Raw genomic sequence first — 7,620 nt, 5'->3', positions numbered from 1 at the left:
ATTCCATCAATTCCTGGAGCCTTGTTCTTTGCCAATTCTTTCAGTGCAGTTTCGACTTCTTCCTTCAATACCATCAGTTCCTGAACTTATGCCACCTCCTGAAATGGATGAAGATCGACCAGTTTTTTGGTACAGTGACTGTGTATTCCTTCCATCTTCTTTTGATGCTTCCTGAGCCATTCAATATTTTGCCCATAGAATCTTTCAATACTGCAACTTGAGGCTTAAATTTTTTCCTCAGCTCTTTTAGCTTGAGAAATGTCAACCATGTTCTTCCCTTTTGGTTTTCTAACTCCAGGTCTTTACACATTCATTATAGTAGTTGGCTTTGTCTGCTCAAGCTGGTCTTTGAAATCTTCTGTTCAGCTCTTTTGTCTTATTTCTTCCATTTTCTTTAGGTACTCTTTACTAAAGGGCAAGTTTCAGAGTCTCTTCTGACATCCATTTAGGTCTTTTCTTTCTTTCTCATATTTTTAATGACCTCTTGCTTTCTTCATGGGTGATGTTCTTGATGTCATCCCAAAATTCTTGTGATTTTAGGTCATTGGTGTTCAGTGCATCAAATCTATTCTTTAGCTGGTCTCTAAATTCAGGAGGGATATATTCAAGGTCATATTCTGGCTCTTGTGTACTTGTTTTAATTGTCTTCAACTTCAAGTTGAATTTGCATATGAGCAGTTGATGTTGTGTTCCACAATCAGCTCCTGGCCTGGTTTTGGCTGAAGATATTGAGATTTTCCATTGCCTCCTGCCACAAACGTACTCAATCTGATTCATGTGTACTCTGTCTGCCAAAGACCACATGTATAGCTATCATTTGTGTTGCTGGAAAAAGGTATTTATAATGAATAAGTCATTGGTCTTGCAAAATTCTATCTTGCGATCTTCAGCATTATTTCTATTACCAAGGCCAAATTTTCGAACTACTGGTGATTCTTCATTTCCAATTTTTGCATTCCAATCAGCAGTGATAAGCAACACATCTTGATTGTAGGTTCAGTCAATTTCAGACTACAGAAATTGATAAAAATCTTCAATTTCCTCATCTTTAGCTTTGGTGTTGGTGCGTAAATTTGAATAATAGTAGTATTAACGGGTCTTCCTTGTAGGCTTATGGATATTATCCTGTCACTGACAGCATTGTACTTCAAGACAGATCTTGAAACATCCTTTGTGATAATGAATGCCACATCATTCCTCAAGTTGTCATTCCTAGCATATTAGATCATATGGTTGTCTGATTCAAAATGCCCAAAAGCCATCCATTTCAGCTCATTAATGCCTGTTTTTGTTGTTGTTATACGCTGTTGAGTCGGCCTTGACTCATAGAGACCCCTCCTTGGGTTTCCAAGGCACTATCACTATGGAAGTAGATTGCCCAACCTTCCTTCCAAGGAGTAGCTAGTGTGTTTGAACCACCAGCCTTCTGCCTTAGGCACTATGCTACCTCTGCCTTAGGCACTATGCTACCAGAGCTATTTTTATGCTTTCTATTTCATTTTTGACAACTTCCAATTATTTTAGATTCATACTTCGTACATTCCATATTCCAATTATTAATGGATATTTGCAGCTGTTTCTCCTCAATTTGAGTCGTGCTATGTCAGCACATGGAGGTCCTGAAAGACTTACTTTATCCATGTCATTAAGCTTGGTTCATCTCTGATGAGGCAGCTCTTTCCCAGTTCTATTGTGAGTGCCTTCCGACCCACAGGGCTTGTCTTCTTACACTGTGTCAGACAATGTTTCTGAGCTATTCATAAAGTTGCCCAGTAATGTATCAGACAGTTTTTCTCTGCTATTCATAATGTTTTCCTTGGCCAGTTTTTGAGAAGTGAATGGCCTCCTCCTTCTTTCTAGTCTGTCTTAGTTTATAAGCTGTGTTGAAACCTGTACACTATATGCAACTCTTCTGACATCTGAAACACCTGCGGCACAGCCTCAAGCCTCTCAGCAACGTACAAGCACCACAGGATGACAAACTGACAGACAAGTTTGTTTCCCTTAGCTGTTGGAAACCTCTGCGCCCTTCCCTTACCTAATTCCTACCTGGAACCTGCTACTCTGTGGTCCCTGGACACTCCTTCCCTTTCCCGGCTCTAGGGGGCATGGGGTCTAGCCTTGCCTCCCCCCACTTTTTACCTGGATATTATGCTGCTCCACAGGTCCCTAGCTTCTCCAGCTCCCTCTCTTTCCTGGCTCTAGGGGACTTAGGGCCTAACCTTGCCTCCCACCCCTTTTTACCTGGATATCCTGCTGCTCCGGATGTCCCCAGTCTCTCCTGCTCCCTCTCTTTCTTAGCTCAAGGGTGCTTGGGGCCTAGACTTACCTCCCGCCCCTTTTACCTGGATATCCTGTGGCTCCAGTAGTTCCCAGCCTCTCCTGCTCCCTCCCTTTCCTGTATATCCATATAGAAAGGTATCTAGTCTTGTTTGTTATAATTAATTAGAGAGAAAGATCTTGTTTCAATGTTATTTTTAATACCAATTAAATTGAAAAAAAAAGTCTTTTAATACATCCTTAGAAATAAAAATGGATATATGTGAATGAGTAATGTCTTTTTTAATATATATGTTTATAGGCTTTATTATCTAACTGAGAAATTTTGAATGAGAGGTTAGCAAAAAATTTTTTATGAAAAGAATTAGATAGTAAATATTTTAGGATTTCTAGGCTATATGGTTTAGTTTTGACTGCTCAACACTGCCTTTTAGCACAAAACATACATACCCAAATGTGTATGATTGTATTCCAATGAAACTTTATTTACATACATTTAATTTCATAACCAAAATAGCTGGGGGGGGCAGGGAGGAAGTTGAGGGGCTACAAATAAACACCTCATGGGAATAGTTTCTTGGTTCAAGAATTTGATTGGGGGATAGTCTCGCTAATATATTTAATCAATTGGCCTAATACTAATTTAAGAGTTGGAAGCTCTGGTGGAGTAGTGCTTAAGGTATTTTACTGCTAACTGGAAGGCTGGCGGTTCAAATCAATCCATCAGCCACTCCTCAGAAGGAATGTTGGGCAATCTACTTTCATACTGATACCCCCTCAAAAAGGGGTTGCTATGAGTTGAATATGACTCGACAGCATTGAGTTTCATTGGTTTGGTTCTTCCTTCTAATTTAGTGGGTAATGCCTGGGGTCTTAAACACTTGCTGGTGGCCATCCAAGATACAAGAATTGGTGTCTAATAACATGGAACAACAGAAGAAGAAGGAGATCTAGGAATTGGAGAAGAAAATAGTATGCAGGTCTGTGATAGTTAAGGTTTTGTGTCAACTTTGCCAGGCTTGGTTTTGAGTGTCTGGGCAGCTGGATTTAGTTATTCCCCATGATGAGACTGATAATCAACCCCATGGTGGAATCTGAAATGAACAACTGAGTAGCTGTCTTTGGGATGTGGTCGGCTTCCAGTATATAAGGAGAGGTATTGAGAAAGGTCTCTGAGCATTTTAGCAAGTGTGGACCCTGCATGTAGCCAAGTAATTATTCAACAGCCTGCCATATTCTCTGCCAATCTTGGCACTGTTTATCTAGTGGCCTGCCATAATGCTTGATAATCTTGGGACTGTGAAATTTTACTTATTGACCTTGCATTTGTCAGCCTCAGCAGGCAGCCGTAGCTACCTGAGTTAAGAGAAGCCTCCCGATTCAGTGGGCTAGGAGCAAGAGGCAGAGTTGAAGTCCAAGGTCAAGGAGCCTTCAACCAGCCCCTAGAGCTGGCACATTGAACTCAGACTTCTAGCGTCCTAAACTGTAACAGAATAAACTATGTTCTCAAGCCATCCATTTGTGGATTTTCTCTGTTAGAGTAGGACTCAACTAAACTCCCTGCTGTCAATTTGGATCTAACTCATAGTGACCCCTCCTCGGGTTTCTGAGGCAGTATAACTATGGAAGTAGATTGCCCAATCTTCCTTCTGAAGAGTGGCTGCTGCATATGTACTGCCAGCCTTCTGGTTAGGAGTCAAATCCCTTAGGCACTATGCCACCAGAGCTCCTGAGAGCAGCACTAGAGAATCAAAATAAGGTCTAATTACCTCCATGAACTACTACCTCCATTGTCATGAGACCAGAAGAAATGGATGTTGCCTAGTTACTATTACTGAACTATTTTTATCAGGGGCCCAATAGATGGATCTTTCTCAAAAGGAAGAAAATTGAATAACTGAACTTTGCATTCACATTGAACACCAGACTTAGTGGATGTATTGAGACCATAAGTCATTGAAAAATAACCTTTGATTCTTGAGTCAAAACTATCCCATGTGGTCATCTTTATCTAAACAATAATTTAGGTCAATATGTAAAGAATATTGACCTAAATTATTGTTTAGATAAAGATGACGGTCAATATGTAAAGAATAAGAGCTCTGGTAGCATAGTGCCTAAGGCACTTGACTGCTCACCAGAAGGCTGGCGTTTCAAACCCACCAGCCACTCCTCGGAAGGAAGGTTGGGCAATCTACTTCCATAGTGATTCTGCCTCGGAAACCCAAGGAGGGGTTGCTATGAGTCAGGGCCAACTCGACAGCACATAACAATAACAACACAATAACAATGTAAAGAATGGGAGCTCTGGTGGCATAGTGCCTAAGGCCCTTGACTTCTAACCAGAAGGTTAGCGGTTCAAATCCACCAACCACTTCTTGGAAGGAAGATTGGGCAATCTACTTGTATAGTGATACTGCCTCGGAAACCCAAGGAGGGGTCGTCATGAGTTGGAGACAACTTAATGACACATAACAACAACAATAACATGTAAAGAATGTGTGTCTTGAGTATTGTGCTCTATTGAAGAATTACTTAAATAAGATTGAAATGACACTGATAACTGTAAACAACAGATGAGAACTTTAAGTGACAGAGAGTATAAATTAATAGTAGTGAAACAACAAGCACAGAGATAGTAAGAAGGGTAACACAATGTGAAGAATACAGCCATTGTCAGTGAATTGTACACATGAAAATTATTAAATGGGTATGTTTTGTTGCATATGTTTTCACCAAAATTATTATTATTATTAAAAGTTCTTTACAAAAATTGGCACCAGACTGGATTTGAACCAAAGTTTGTCAATCTTTCCTGTAAAATGGTCACAGCAGTTGGTTTGTGTGTGTGTGTGTGTGTGTGCATGTACAAATGAGTGTGCATGAGTACGTGAGCCCCAATGTCCATGTAGGAGTTCATATCCCCATACTTTTCCCAGAACAGGAATTTCTTGATATGAATTGTGTTCCAATAAAAAAATAAAAGATTATATCTAAGATGAATTATTGTCTTGGGGGCCATAATGCTCAACTAGCATAACATACTACACAACACTTTGGTCTACGTCATACATTAGTAAGTAGCCATGGGGGTCTGAAAAGTTGCAAGTGCTCATCTAAGGTATAAAATTGGTCTCTACTTGTCCACAGCAAAGAAGAATGAAGAAAACCACAGAAGCATATAAACAATTAGTCCAAGGGACTAGTGGACCACACAAACCTCAGCCTATATGAGCATGAGACCAGAAGAACTAGATGCTGCCCAGCTACCACTGTCAAACATCAGAAAGGGATTAGGATAAGAGATCCTGGATAGAGTAGGAGAAAAATGTAGAACAAAACTCAAAATCATAAAAGAGACCAGAGTTAATGATCTGATGGAGACTGGTGAAACCCCCAAGACTATGGACCCTAGTCACCCTCCAATCCTGAAATTGAACTCACTCCTGTAGCTTCCGAACAATAGACAGGGGTATAAAGTGAACATTTACACGAGCTAGATACACCTCTTAGATCAATCATGGGAGATCAGAAGGGCAGTATTTGCACAGGGAGAAAGCTCAGAGTGCAGATATTCATAGGAAAGAAGAACACAAGGAAAAGGTAACCACAGGGGGGAAGTGAGAAGAGAGTTGTTACATTATGGGGATTACAATCAATGTCATGAAATAAAATGTGTATGAACTGTTGTATGGCAAATGAATTTGCTTTGTAAACTTTCACCCAAATTACAATTAAATAAATAAATAAATAAACCTTGCTGAGTCTTTCACTGTTTGCCCACTAGGAAGTTAATAACAATGAACAACAAATGATAAGTCTAATTGGCAAAACTAGAAAACCTGATTTCTTAAAACTAGTTTAGGTATTATTTTTCATATATATGCATACATGTGGACATATATATGCATGTAATAAAACTATCTTCTCAGTTTATGAATTTCTGAAAGAAAAAAAAAGATGAATTATTTCAAAAAATGATAATTTTCCTTTTAATTTAATATTTATATTATACAAAGAAAAACTTGTGCTATTTCAGTTTCATACATCTGGAAAATTCTTTGTTAACTCTTTTTCTCAGTTTAAGTATAATTTAAAAGTTTTCTCTAGTTAAATTAAGACTGAAAATACCACCATAAGCTTTTATTGTATTGTATTTTTCCTGAGAATTTGAAAACAAATGATCATCTAATTTAAAGACAAAGTAGGGGGAGGGGGAGACATGGCTAGCTTCCTGGGCTGGGAACTGTGCAGTAGCACAGGGCCCCGTGCTCAAAAGGGTCTTGTGTGGTTTGCCATCTTCCACTCATCTGTCACAGACTATTCACTTGTCAGTTTGTCATACTGTGGAAGTTTTTGTGTTGTGATGATGCTGGAAGTTATTCTACTGGTATTTCAAATGCTAGCAGGGTCACCCATCATGGACAAGTTTTGACAGAGCTTCCAGACTAAGACAGGCTGGGAGGAAGGACTATACCATCCACTTCAGAGAAAAATGGTCACTGAAAATCTTATGAATAGCATTAAAACATTGTCTGATATATTACCAGAAAAGTTTATGAATAGACATGAAACATTGATACAGTGCCAGAAGATGAGCCCCTCAGGTTGAAAGGCTCTGAAAATCTTACTCAGGAACAACTTTCTCCTCAAAGTAGAGTCAACCTTAATGACACGGATGATGTAAAGTTTTGGGGACCTTCATTTGCTGATGGAGCAAAATGGGAAGAAACAGCTGCAAACACTCTTTAATAATCAAAAGGTGGAATGTATAAGGTATGAATCTAGGAAAATGGGAATTTGTGAGAAACGAAATGGAATACATAAAGATTGATATCTTAGGAATTAGTGAGCTAAAATTGTCTGATATTGGCCATTTTGAATCAGACTATCATTTGGTCTACTATGCTGGGCATGCAAAATTAAAGAGGATTCATGCTGCACTAATCATGGTAAAAAAGAACATTTCAAGATCTATCCTGAATTAGAATGCCTACAAGGAAGAACAGTTAATACTGTTATTATTCAAATTTACTCACCAATCATTAAAGTCAAAGGTGAATAAATTGAAGATTTTTACCGACTTCTGCAGTCTGAAATTGACCTATCTTGCAATCAAGATATATTGATAATTACTGGTGATTGGAATACAAAATTTGGAAACAAAGAAGAAACATCCATAGTTGGCAAATATAGCTTTGGTGATAGAAATGATGCCAGATATCACATGATAGAATTTTGCAAAATAACTTCTTCATTGTAAATTCCATTTTTTAACAAAATGAACAGCAACTATACACATGGACCTTGCCAGATGGAATACACAGGAATCAGATCAAC

The sequence above is a fragment of the Orycteropus afer genome, unplaced genomic scaffold, assembly GCF_000298275.1.
Source record: "Orycteropus afer afer isolate SDZICR_OR568_19922 unplaced genomic scaffold, OryAfe1.0 scaffold00629, whole genome shotgun sequence".
Taxonomy (NCBI): Eukaryota; Metazoa; Chordata; class Mammalia; order Tubulidentata; family Orycteropodidae; genus Orycteropus; species Orycteropus afer.
Note: the sequence above shows the minus strand (reverse complement) of the source record.